Here is a 13,666-nt window from a genome sequence, read left to right on the forward strand (position 1 = left end):
GGTACCCACGTGGTGGGTGCCTACCCACGTGCACCCACCACGTGGGTACCTGCCGGAGCATGATGGGACGGTGATGCCTATATAAATGGGATGGAAGGCGCGCTTCCATCATTACAGCGACAACAGGCGACGAGGCAACATCGGAAGAAAGGAAGAGAAGACCCTGACGCCACAGAAGACCGCGCTGGCTGCCTGTTTGAAATCGAGCTAACACACAAACATAGCAGGCAGCCAGCGCTGAAGAAGAAGGCACCGGAGAGCTGCAGAAGAACCGGGGTTCGCCGAGTCAAGAGCGGAAGAGGGGAGAAGATGGAAGAAGCCCCCCGGAGTCCGGAGAAGCCCCCCCGGAGAGCGGAAGAAGAAACCCCCCCCCGGAGAGCGGAGAAGACCCCCGGAGAGTGGAAGAAGACCCCCGGAGAGCGGAAGAAGAAGCCCCCCCTGGTAATTGAGCTAATAACGAAGACAGGGGGGGCATCCGGAGCAGAATAATAAAATATTTTAAAAAGCCTTGTGTTGTGTGTTTATTAACTTTTACTTTTTGCCTACAGGTGAATGGATAGGGGTACGATGTACCCCATATCCATTCACTTAGGGTGGGGGGCCGGTATCTGGGGGCCCCCTTATTAAAGGGGACTCCCAGATTCCGATAAGCCTCCGCCCGCAGACCCCGACAACCAATGGCAAGGGTTGTCGGGAAGAGGTCCTGTCCTCATCAACATGGGGACAGGGTGCTCTGGGGTGGGGGGGCCCGCAGTGCGCCCCCCTGCCCCAGAGCACCCAACCCCCCCATGTTGAGGGCACGCGGCCTGGCACGGCTCAGGAGGGGGGGGGGCGCTCGCTCGTCCCCACTCCTTTCCTGGCCGGCCGGGTAGCGTGCTTTGGATACGGGTCTGGTATGGATTGTAGGGGGACCCCCTACGTCAATTTTTCGGCGTGGGGGGGGTCTCCTTACAACCCATGCCAGACCTAAGGGCCTGGTATGCTCCTGGGGGGGGAACCCATGCCGGTTTTTTCTTTGAAAATTGGCATGGAGTTCTCCCTCAGGAATGCATGCCGCTGTCATTTTTTTTTTTCCCGACGCAACTTTTTTAAGCCGTCGCGATCCTCAAAACTCGGCGTAACGTAACTTTGCGCATGCGCAGTACGGCCGGCGCGGGAGTGCGCCTCATTTAAATGGGACTCGCCCCATTTGAATAGGAACGCCTTGCGCCGGCGGAATTTTAGTTACACAGCCTGAAATTTCTAGATAAGTGCTTTGTGGATCAGGCACTTAGGTAGAAACTTTAAGGCAGTGTAACTTAAATTGGATTTTTTAAGTTACGTCAGGTTTTTGTGGATCTGGCCCTGTGTTCCTAATTGCCAGAAACACTTCTCTCTTCTTTGATGAGAAAGTGGACAAAAACAACAACTTCCAATGTTATATTTTTCTATGCAGAAAATGAAGTTGTTATTTTTACGAGTTTTACTAGATTATTTCACTACATAACAGGTTCAATCTTCATTATAGACATGCAAAAACAATCTGTGTCCTAATGAGGAAAGCTGCAGTGTCTGTATACATTTGTAATAAAATTAAACTTCAACTGCAGGGGATGCCTTAAAGTGATTGTAAAGGCTTGTTTTTACTTAGCTCCTCTGTGAAGTTGGTTTTGCACAGGGCAACTCAGATCCTCCTCTTCTTGCGTCCCTCTTTGCTAATCCTGACCCCTAATCCTGACCCCTCCCACTTATCGAGTGCCCCTTCAGCCAGCAGCTCTCTATGTGGGCACCTGAGCCGAGTCAGATCTCTGTGTATCCATTCAGACACAGAGCCCTGCCTTGGCCCCACCCCCTCTCCCTCCTGATTGTCTGATTGACTTTGATTGACAGATGAAGGAGCTAATGGTGCCACTGCTGTGTCTCAGAAGGTTTTTTATCTTAATGTATAGAATGCATTAAGATAAAAAACCTTTTGCCTTTACTACTCCTTTAAATGTACCTCTCTGCAGACTTCTGGGAAAAGCAGTCACACAACAGTAAATTGTATCTTTGGATGTACAGAATGCCTGCCATGTTGCAAGGAAGTAATAACTATTTGATAGCTTCCAAATGTTACTGTTTTGATTTTCATTATGTATATGCTGCTATGCTAAATAATTACATAATTACAATCTCCTAGTGTCTCTAAAGCCCTCCCTGTCTTCCCTAGCTTAAGACCAAAAGTTAGTGCATCTGTACCAGGCTATGCATTAGAAGTGACTCTTGCCATACATCTCTTCCCTATGTCATCTTCAGGACTCTATGTTAACGTCTAACACCACGTGCCTTTAAATAGCAAATCTGACCATAGATAGATTGAAATTCTTTTTTCATTTGATCCCTGCTGGCGGCTATAACCGCAAGCAGTAATCATTATATTCTGATGCCTGGGAAACCTCCCGCTGTGAGAGTACAACAGCACAGTGGGAGGGATTCAACCCGTGGTTGAAAGAAAAAAAGTTGCATAATGTATGGATTGCCTTAAGCTGGCCAAAACAAACAATTCCCTTCATTAACAGATATGCCTGCTGGGCTTGCTCTATAAACTGTATGTGACATCTGTTACAGAGTGTACAGAGCTGTGTTATGTGACAGCAGGACAGGACTTTCTAGTCCTGTTCAAGGAACACAATTAAGTCATGCTGAGTGCTACAAGAATAAATACAATGCTTCCTCTGACTAAAAAGGAGACTGTGACATCATCCGCCTGTTTTTTCATCTCAGCAGATCAGAGGAAGCTTTTGGCTCTGCTGCTAGAACACAGTACTGAATGCTATAGGTAGCTGATGGTACATACAATTTATACAGCTTGCCAACCAGATGCATCAGTTAGTAAAGGGGATAGTTCATTTGGGCCTGCTTGGGCACAGTAAACATGGAGTTTTTTTATTTTATTATAAATCTACAGTGCAACTACTTTATTATGATTCATCTTCACTTCCTAAGTGACTTTTTCCACTCAACATAAGAAAAAAAGTACAAGAGTAATTCTCTTGTATGTCCAATGCCAATTATACCACTTTTATTTATTGTCTACCAACATACGAAAAAAAAAAAAGAGAATCAGAATCATTAAAGGTAATAAATTGAGAACAAATGGCCACCATTTCTATGTACAATAAGCATTAAAATAATTTAGCATTTATATTGTGTCATAAAATGTGGCTGAATCAAATTCTGCTTGTAGAAAGAAAATAGAATAATCATGTGAACATAAATATAGGTCATGAAATGTGTTGAATAAAGAGTGATCAGTACACAATTAAAGGCAAGATCCTGCCATGGTTTGTCATTGCGGAATTACTAAATTGTCAAAGAAGTGTCAAGTATATCTCTCCTAGGGCCTCGGGATCTATAATCATTTTTGTTTCAAATGGTGTTGACAATATCCACCTCACCTTGGCAGACGTGACAGCTGTAGGGAGATGAACAATTCCTATCTAGTACTAAGAGGCAAGAAAAATGACTGTTTAGAACTGTAGAGGTATTTTTACAAGTTGCCATGTCACAAAATAAACTTGACCAGAGATAAGGAGCTGGAGATAAAAATGAACAAATTATTTATATGTACAAGGCATCAACAAGAACTAAAGGGCAAACACTCTGGTCTCCTTTGAAATTAAACACATGCATACTTTCCTAAAATTACAACTTTTTCTTTATGGGGGATATGCCCTGCCCATATAGTAAACACATTAGTGGAACGTGATGTCCTGGCTCCCATTTGACTTAAAGCGGAGGTCTGCCCACCGCTGCAAAAATTAAAAGCCAGAAGCTGCACATACTGCAGCTGCTGACTTTTAATAATCAGACACTTACCTGTCTTGGAGTCCAGCGATGTCGGCACTGCAGCTGATGTTTCCATTAGCTGTCGGGTGCATCCTGCCTCCATTGCGAGTAAGGGAACCCGGCAGTGAAGCCTTGCGGCTTCACGCCCGGCCCCCCTATTGCGCATACGCGAGGCTCCGCCCTTCTCTCCTACTGGCCCGGAGGCCGGGGGAAGAAGGAGGGAGGAGGAGGGAGCCCAGGCGATTACATCAATATCTGCAGCTGAAGCTCCCAGAAGTGGGAAAAGAATACCTGTGAAAGACAGGTATCCTGCCCCCCCCCCCCCCTGAAAGGTGCCAAATGTGGTATCGGAGGGGGGAGGAGTACAACTACCGGAAGTTACACTTTTGGGTGGAACTCCGCTTTAAGACAATTGCGATATCAAAGTCTTGTTGCTATTGGATATGGCAGATGTATTTGACAGATACCTGTGTGCTTGACAGGTGGCTGTGCAGATTATATATATATATATATATATATATATATATATATATATATATATATATATATATATATATATATATATATATATATATATATATATATATATATATGCTGCAACAGGTCCTTGTATCAAACAATACCTGTCATCCTCTCAATAATTAAAGGGTCCCTAAAGGAAAACATTTTATCAGCTATATACCTTCCTTTACCTTATTGCAGTGCTGTTTTCATTTCCTGCTTGTTAGTTTTTCCTCTGAATTAGAGTTCTGTCATGTCATTTCTCCCCACTTCCTGGTTGTGTAGATAAGAAAATGTCAGCAGAGCGAGGACTTCACAGTGTGGTCACTAACGTGCTCGCTCCCTCTGGTTAGACTACAGGTCTGCGTGAGAACGCTGTGCACGTCTGTGTAGACTAGAAAGAGCTGTGATATCGTGGGTGTGTCTAACACTCCAGCACCTCCTCTCTATCTGAAAGATTTGTTTCAGGCAAGCTCTGCCCTGCCTGGATCCCGCCCCCTTTGCTAAGAGGAAAGGTTCACTAAAGACACTGAGTTGACGATGGTTAGTGGGCTGGAGGAGGCGGGAATATGTGTGGGAGGAGAGAGGAGAATCAAATGTGTATAGGCAGAGGGGCGTGAAGGGGTGTATACTGGGGGTGGTTTGGGCGGAGCGCGGCTAAAGTGTGCATGAGAACTTTGCTCGTTCTCATCCGCACTTGGAAAATAAAAAATCGCTTCTGCGCATGCGCGAACCGCTAAGCCTAATGGGAACTGTAGTTCCCATTAGGCGGTGACGTTTAGAACAAGAACGCGCACCGCAAAACCAGGAAGTCAGGGGAAAGAAAAGACAGGACGGACGGAAGCTACAATGAATGTCCGTTTAAACAGGTACAGCTATACTTTAAACAATAATCATGACGTTTTTCGTTCACATATGTGTGAAGACTATAGTTTAAACCAATAAAACATTTTCCTTTAGTGAGCCTTTAACTAATTAATTGAATGTGTTATAGATAGTAAAGCATGCTGTACAGTAAGTAATCTTTCACTTATTGTCCATTTCTGTGACTTTTAGATATGGCAGATGTACTAAGCAGGTACTTGGCAATTAGTATCCAATCAATTGTAATATTATACTTTATATGAGTTACTGCAACAATCCATTCTCAGGAGGATTGAAATAAATTATTACAGTTGAATGTGCACAGAACTGAAGTGAAGAACTGAATTTGCCTACTAATCATCAACTGCTTAAGCCATGTGCCCCTTTTATTTGACTTACTATGAGATATGTACAGTGTACTGTGCAACTATTTTATTGCCAAATTTACATGTAGTTAGATATTGGGATACTGTATGTTGAGAAACGCTATTTTATTGCCTTGTAGCATGGTTTTTATATTATATGTTTCTGTACAATACATTTTATTTTTAGAATGTGAGAAATTATTTATTGGATCCGCATATATATATACACACACACACATCTAAGATCTAAGGGCCAGATTCACAAAAGAGAGATACGATGGCGTATCTCCTGATACGCCGTCGTATCTCTGAGATACGATTGTCGTATCTATGCGCCTGATTCATAGAATCAGGTTACGCATAGATAGCCCTAAGATCCGACAGGTGTAAGTGACTTACACCATCGGATCTTAGGCTGCAATTCTAGGCCGGCCGATAGGTGGCGATTCCATTGCGGTCGGCGTAGAATATGCAAATGACTAGTTACACCGATTCACGAACGTCCGCTTTGCCCGTCGCTCTAAATTTACGTAGTTTCCGTAGAGATACGTCGCGTAAAACTAAGCATGCCCTCTAGGCAGGTCTAACCAGTGTTAAGTATGGCCGTCGTTCCCGCGTCGAATCTTTAAATTTCACGTCGTTTGCGTAAGTCGTCCGTGAATGGCGCTGGACGTCATTTACGTTAACGTCGAAACCAATTACGTCCTTGCGACGTCATTTAGTGCAATGCACGTCAGGACATTTTAGGGACGGAGCATGCACAGTACGTTCGGCGCGGGAACACGCCTAATTTAAATGGTCCCCGCCCCATTTGAATTAGGCGGGCTTGTGCGGGGCGGATTTACGCTACGCCGCCGCAAGTTTACAGGTAAGTGCGTTGTGAATCAAGCACTTACGCTGTAAACTTGCGGCGGTGTAACGTAAATGGGATACGTTACGCCGCCGCAGCGTAACGTATTTCTATGTGAATCTGGCCCTAAGAACAAGAATACAAAATACAGAATCCAGTAATCTTACTCAAACCTTAAATGTATCTTGCAGTCAAGATATTGTACATATACAATTACAGATACAATTATATAATTTTGAGAAGAAGATTACAAAATATTAACAAGCTCCAGTAATGTTAATCAAAACGAAAAGTGGTTCTAAAGCCTTAAGGTTTTTAACCTTAATGTATTCTATGCATGCTTTATAGTCACTTTAAACTATATCTTGCAATCAAGATACAAATGCACTTACAGATACAATTATATAATTACAGCCAACCTTGTATCTGGCTCCTTTGACAACATCCTTCCAAGCAGCTGTTTAATTATCACTCTGTGTTTAAGTTTATACTATATGGGGCAGATTTACATACCTACGCTGCGCCCGGCGCAGATGTGAGATACGCTACGGCGCTGTAACTTACTTTGCAAATCTTTGAATTCTGAAAGAATTTGCGCCGTAAGTTACGGCGGCGTAGTGTATCTCTACACTAGGGCGCGGAATTCAAATGCGGCGAGTAGGGGGCGTGTTTCATTTAAATGAAGCGCGTGCAGGGTGCATTGCTCCAAATGACGTTGCAAGGACGTCATTGTTTTCGACGTGAACGTAAATGGCGTCCAGGCCCATTCACGGACGACTTACGCAAACAACGTAAAATTTTCTAAATTATACGCGGGAACGACGGCCATACTTAACATTGAGTACGCCACCAGACAGCAGCTTTAACTATACACCGGAAAAAGCCGAACGGAAACGATGTAAAAGAATGCGAAGGCCGCTCGTACGTTCGTGGATCGTCGAAAATAGCTAATTTGCATACTCAACGCGAATTACGACGTGAAAATTGCATCTTAGATCGGCGGCATATTAAGGCGTACGCCTGTCGGATCTAACACAGATGCCGTCGTATCTTGTTTGGTGGATACCAAAACAAAGATACGACACGCAAAATTTGAAATTACGCGGCGTAATTTCTTTGAGGATCTGCCCCTATATATATATATATATATATATATATATATATATATATATATATATATATATATATATATATACATATAGGGCCAGATCCACATAGCGGATCGTATTTTTATGCATGTGTAGCGTATCCTAGTAACGCTACACCACCGCAACTTTGAGAGGCAAATGCTGTATTAACAAAGCATTTGCCTCTACAGTTACGGCGGCATAGCGTAAGGGCGCGCAATTCAAATCTATGTGATGAGGGCGTGTTTTATGTTAATACGTTGTGACCCAACGTAAATGACGCTTTTTTGAACGGCGCATGCGCCGTCCATGGGGGTATCCCAGTGCGCACGCTCGAAATTAAAAAGGAACAAGCCAATGCTTACGACGGTGACGTCATTCTATGCAAAGCCCTATTCGCGAACGACTTACGCAAACGACGTAACATTTTCAAAATTTGACGCGGGAATGACGGCCATACTTAAAGTGGAAGTAAACCCTCCTGGCATTTTCAGCCAAGGAAGCTGCCATCTTGGCCTCTGTTTGATCTTCAACTGCCATGTGATCAGTTATGACACCAGCCATTGGAAGGTTTGGCAGTTTGGTTGAGAGCACAACCAATGGGCCTCATGTGGCCATCTTGGTCCTCGGCAAACCATGCCCCCATACAAAGATTTTTAAATGCCAAGTATTAAATACCAAGGAAAATACTCTTACTTTTAATAACCAATACTGTGGCGAGGAACAACCAATATACTGCTAAAAAACAAACCATTAAATTAAAAAATATGAGACATCATACTGCTAAAAGCACACTGTAGTCATGCCAATCCATCATGTGAAACAACTGACCTTATTGGTCACCATATCAGTTCAGACCTTGTCTGTTTGAATGTGACCTTAGCAGAACAATTAGCAATGTAATAGCTTTAAAGATACAAGAGCTAAAGTGGCCAATCCTGGAACCTGTAACGATGGGTTCCATAATTTCTCTCTAAGCAGGGTAGAATTAACCTGCGTTCACCACTCCTCAAACATAGGAGGCATTGGAGCAATTAATTTAAACAAAACACACTTACAAGTCAAGAGATGGCAGGCCGGGCATGAGGATATGTAATTCTTCATCCAAAAATCCTAATATTCAGGTCAAAGGATTGTTTTTTATAGCCACTTGAAATTCATGACATTAATTATTGTATTCCAATAATGCACCAGTTTGGAGCATTTCCAGAACATATGGAAATGATCAGCAAGGGAATCTCTGCATCTAGGGGCAGTCTGGATTCTCTGTACAATGTCATTTATACAATTTATGAGGCATTCGATATGCATAACAAAGAGTTGTGACAAGCGATGGGTAGGAGATATAGTGTCACGATCTATGGACTTGAACACCTGGGACTTTAAAACTCAAAATCTAGCAGAGCAGTAAGGGAAACTAAACTGGCGAGCCAGGGTAAGGATCTTGTAAGTTGCAGGGGCAGTGTGACTGCATGCAACTGGGGGGTGCCAGAGTTGCAGGATCTAAAGAGCTGCCTAGTCTTTACCAGAGCCACTGGAGGTGTGGATGTTGCAAGGCAGCCCCCATGTTGCAGCTCTCTAACACACCCGTGCAGGCACAGTGCCAGCAGGGAGCACACAGGATGGACTTAGGGTATACACAGAATACAAGGACCAAAAGAAAAAATCTACAGCAGTTAGCAAGGAGAGACACTAGGGAAGCTGGGCAATAATGCAGAGAGAGAGATGAACATAGCAAGCAGGAATGAAGTGCAAAGCAAAACAACAAGAAACAATGCGGTGAAGAGCACCTCCAGCAACAGAAAACAAAGGGGTACAAGGACAGAATGTGAAGGAAAAACAAGAGCGCAGCAAGAGGGAAAACACTGAAAACTGTGACAAGACTAAACAAACACATTCATCTAAGGCAGTGTTTCTCAATTCCAGTCCTCAGGCCCCCCCAACAGGTCAGGTTTTCAGGATTTCCCTCAGTTGAAAAGGCTGTGGTGATTACTAAGGCAGTGAAACTGATCAAATCACCTGTGCAAAATAATGGAAATCCTGAAAACCTGACCTGCTGGGGGGGCCTGAGGACTGGAATTGAGAAACACTGATCTAAGGTGTGCCAGTTCCAAAATGTCTTGCAGGACAACTTCATGGGTCAGATGGTAAACCCACCAACTAGAAACAAAACGTTACTAGACCTTGTGATTACCAACAATACAGATCTGATCATGGATGTGGAAATACGGGGTAGGTTAGGAAACAGCGATCACAGGTCAATTCATTTCAGTATAAATCACACTAAGGCCCCGTACACACGATAGAATCTATCCGCAGATAAATCCCATCGAATGGGTTTCTGCGGATAGATTCTATGGTGTGTACACTCCGGCGGATATTTATCCGCGGATATTTCCGAATTCCAGCAAATAAATATTTGTCGACATGCACAGAATATCTATCTGCTGGAATCGGATCCCACGGATGGATCCGCTCGTCTGTACAGACTCACCGAATCCATCCGTCCAAAGGGATTCCCTGCACGCGTCGTAATGATTTGACGCATGCGTGGAATTCCTTATATGACAGCGTCGCGCCCGTCGCCGCATCATAATAGCGGCGACGGCGCGACACGTCATCGCCAGAGGATTTCAGCGCGGATTTCAATGCGATGGTGTGTACACGCCATCGCATAGAAATCTGCTGAAATCCTCGAGAGGATTTATCCGCGGATACGGTCCGCTGGACTGTATCTGCGGATAAATCCTCTCGTGTGTATGGGGCCTAATAGGAAACATAAGAGGAATACAAAGACACTGAATTTCAAAAGAGTAAATTTCCCTAAACTACGAGACTTGCTAGAAGAAACAAATTGGAATAAAATCTTAGAAACAAAGAACACGGAGGAGAAATGGGTATGCTTTAAGAGCATACAAAATAAGGGCACTAAATAAGGCCATTAACCAGGACATCCTAATGGGAAATACATTTAAAGCGGGGGTTCACCCAAAAAAAATGTAACATTACATTCAGCCGAGTTGTCAGAATGACAATCGGCTGTTTTTTTTTATTTTATTGCCGTACATACCGTATTTTCTCCGCCACTTCCGGGTATGTAATCTGTGGGACTGGGCATCCTAATTGATTGACATCCTTCCGAGTGGCACATACAGCGCGTCACGAGTTGCCGAAAGAAGAAGGACTGCGAGTCGGCTCTATACGGTGCCTGCGCACCGATGTTCGGCTTCTTTCGGCAACTCGGAAGGATGTCAATCAATTAGGAACGCCCAGTCCCGCAGATTACATACCTGGAAGCGGCAATGAAAATACGGTATGTACGGCAATATAATAAAAAAAAACAGCCGATTGTCATTCTGACAACTCGGCTGAATGTAATGTTAAAAAATGTTTTTTTGGGTGAACCCCTGCTTTAAAAGAGCTATTAAAAGTCCTGGATAGTTTAATTCCAACATAAAAGTGCATATAAAATCAAAGGAGAAGGCCTTCAAAAAATACAAGACTGAGGGCTCATCATCGGCATTCCAACTTTACAAAGAATACAACAAGAAATGTAAGGGTGCAATCAGGGCAGCTAAAATAGAACACGAAAGGCACATAGAAGAGGAGAGTAAGAAAAATCCCAAGAAATTCTTTAAAGCGGAGGTTCACCCTAAAAACATGTATATAACATTACATTCTGCATACTTCCAACATTTACAGTATGCTGTTTGTTTTTGTTTTTTTTGCTTTACATACCGTATTATTGCTATTTTCCACCCGACTTCCGGGTGCTCACGTCTTGAGAAAAACTTCCCCTCGGCGGATAAGGCATGTCACGAGTTTCCGAAGTAGCCGAACTGCGAGTCGGCTCTATACGGCGCTATACGGCGCCTGTGCACCGACTAGGAGCCGTGTAGAGCTGACTGCGCAGGTGCCGTATAGAGCCGACTCGCAGGCTACTTTTAGAAAATCGTAACGTGTCTTATCTGCCGGGGGATACATAAGTACATAAATAGTAAGAAAGGGAGGTCAGAACCAGTGGCGGTGCATCCATGGAGGGTGCAGGAGCGCCATCCTCGCTAGTGCACCGCCACTGAAAAACAATACATGGATTCATGCATTGCATGAATCCATGTATTGTCGCTGCCACCCACTATTCAGATGGCCGTCCACCTGGTGAGCGTCGGCCATCTGAATAACGGCAACTGGTTGGCTTTGGAAGTGCCTATCAGAGCCAGCGGCTCTGATAGGCTTTCCGATTACAGCCCTCTGGCTGTAATCTGCTTCCAAATAGTTATCCAGGGGACGTACGGGGGGTGCATTCCCTGGCTAACACTGACAAGCGTCTCAGCCAATCAAGTTCAATGTTTCTGGTTACCAATATTCTGATTGCCTGAAGCGTCATCGAGGGCGGGAGAAGACATCAAGGGACGGTGGAAGCAGAATGGCTGGCCCCAGAAAGGTAAGTTCTGGGCGGGGGGAGGGGGCATTTAACAGGGCACAGTGGCAGCATTTTACAGGGCACAGTGGCGCTAATTGATGGGAACAGTGTCGCTAATATATGGGCACGGTGGTGACTAGGGATGAGCCGAACATACCCGCATTCGGTTCGCACCAGAACTTTCGAACGGACCGAACGTTTGCGCGAACATTTAGAACCCCATTGAAGTCTATGGGACTCGAATGTTCGAATTCAAAAGTGCTAATTTTAAAGCCCAATATTCAAGTTATTGTTGGAAAACGTCTTTGAGAACCCAGGTCTTGCCCCAGGGAACATGTATCAATGGAAAAAAAAGTTTTAAAAACTGTATTTTTTTCTGGAGCAGCAATTTTAATGATGCTTAAAGTGAAAAAAAAAATCAAAAATTCCTTTAAATATCGTACCTGCTGGGTGTCTATAGTATTGGAACGTGTTTAGAAATGTCCCTGCACAACATGAGATTACTATAAGAAAAAAATAAATGTAATACTGTTTGCGGCTTTAATGTAATGTTTGGTCCCTGCAATATGGATAAAAATCATTGAAAAAAATAGCATGAGTTTCCCCGCCACCACTCCCCCCAGCTCATTACAAGACCCAGTGCCGATCCTGACCTCCCTGGGGCCCTAAGCAAAATGACATGGCACATTAAAAATGAGAAGCAGGGGGCGCTGACGACAGTGACATGTCACATTAAAGAAAGTTGAGAAGCAGGGGGAGGGGGTGTTCTGCTGTCGGAAATGACTCAGCCAGCGAGTTTAGAAGCGGGGTGAGGGGGCGAAAATTACTTCTCATCAGGCGGGGCCTCTAGTAATTTGGGGGGGACTTTGCAGCTTTGCGAGGCCCTAAGCGGCTTGCATAGTGAGCCTATAGGGAGGATTGGCCCTGACAAGACCCTTTGGCCCTATATACTTTGAACAGGAGTATACAGGCGGTGCAAACAAGACGAGGACTGTAGGTTTGTTAAGTAGAATCAGAACCATGTCATACTTTGCTGCTGCATATTGCACAATTTCCTAAAGAGACCCTCAACAAACTACATGACACTTGTGCCTGGTGATGAGGCCATTGATGTTCCAGTGGTGGCCCGTGAGCCTGTGGCCATACAGGCTTGGCCCCCCAAAGCGCATGTGCTGTGTGGCAACAATATGTCGATTATTTTAGGGGTGGGGGGGCATTACAATGCCAGATCTTGGCTGAATAAATTATTTTTTTGGGAAAGAAAAATTCTAGAAATAAGGGGGGTTGCCATCCGGGGACCCCTTTGAACAAATTCTGTGAAAAACTCCAGTTCTCTGAAGGCCTCCATTATTTCTGCAAGTCAAAATGTATAAAAAAAATGAATGTCAGTCAAGCCTTAGCTTTCTCCCCATATCTAACCCACAAACTCATCCACTGATCATGAAGTCCAAAAATCAAGTTTCGTATCGTCGTTCTGCACGATCGTTTTCCCGACGTTTTCTACCGACTGCGAACGACGTTCTCACTCATGCAATATCCCTTTACACACTACGCATGCAAGAAGCTCCGCGCGTATCCCCGCCCATGAAGATCGTGCTAGCAATTGCCACGCCCCTTTTCGGTCGGTCAATGCACTTCACTGAAGACATGATGGAGGAGACTCAGGAGAGACAGCAAGCTGCAACCTCAAGCAAGGAGAGAGGCCAGGCACACACCAGGAGCAGGAGGA

The sequence above is a fragment of the Rana temporaria genome, chromosome 7 (genome assembly GCF_905171775.1).
Source record: "Rana temporaria chromosome 7, aRanTem1.1, whole genome shotgun sequence".
Lineage (NCBI taxonomy): Eukaryota > Metazoa > Chordata > Amphibia > Anura > Ranidae > Rana > Rana temporaria.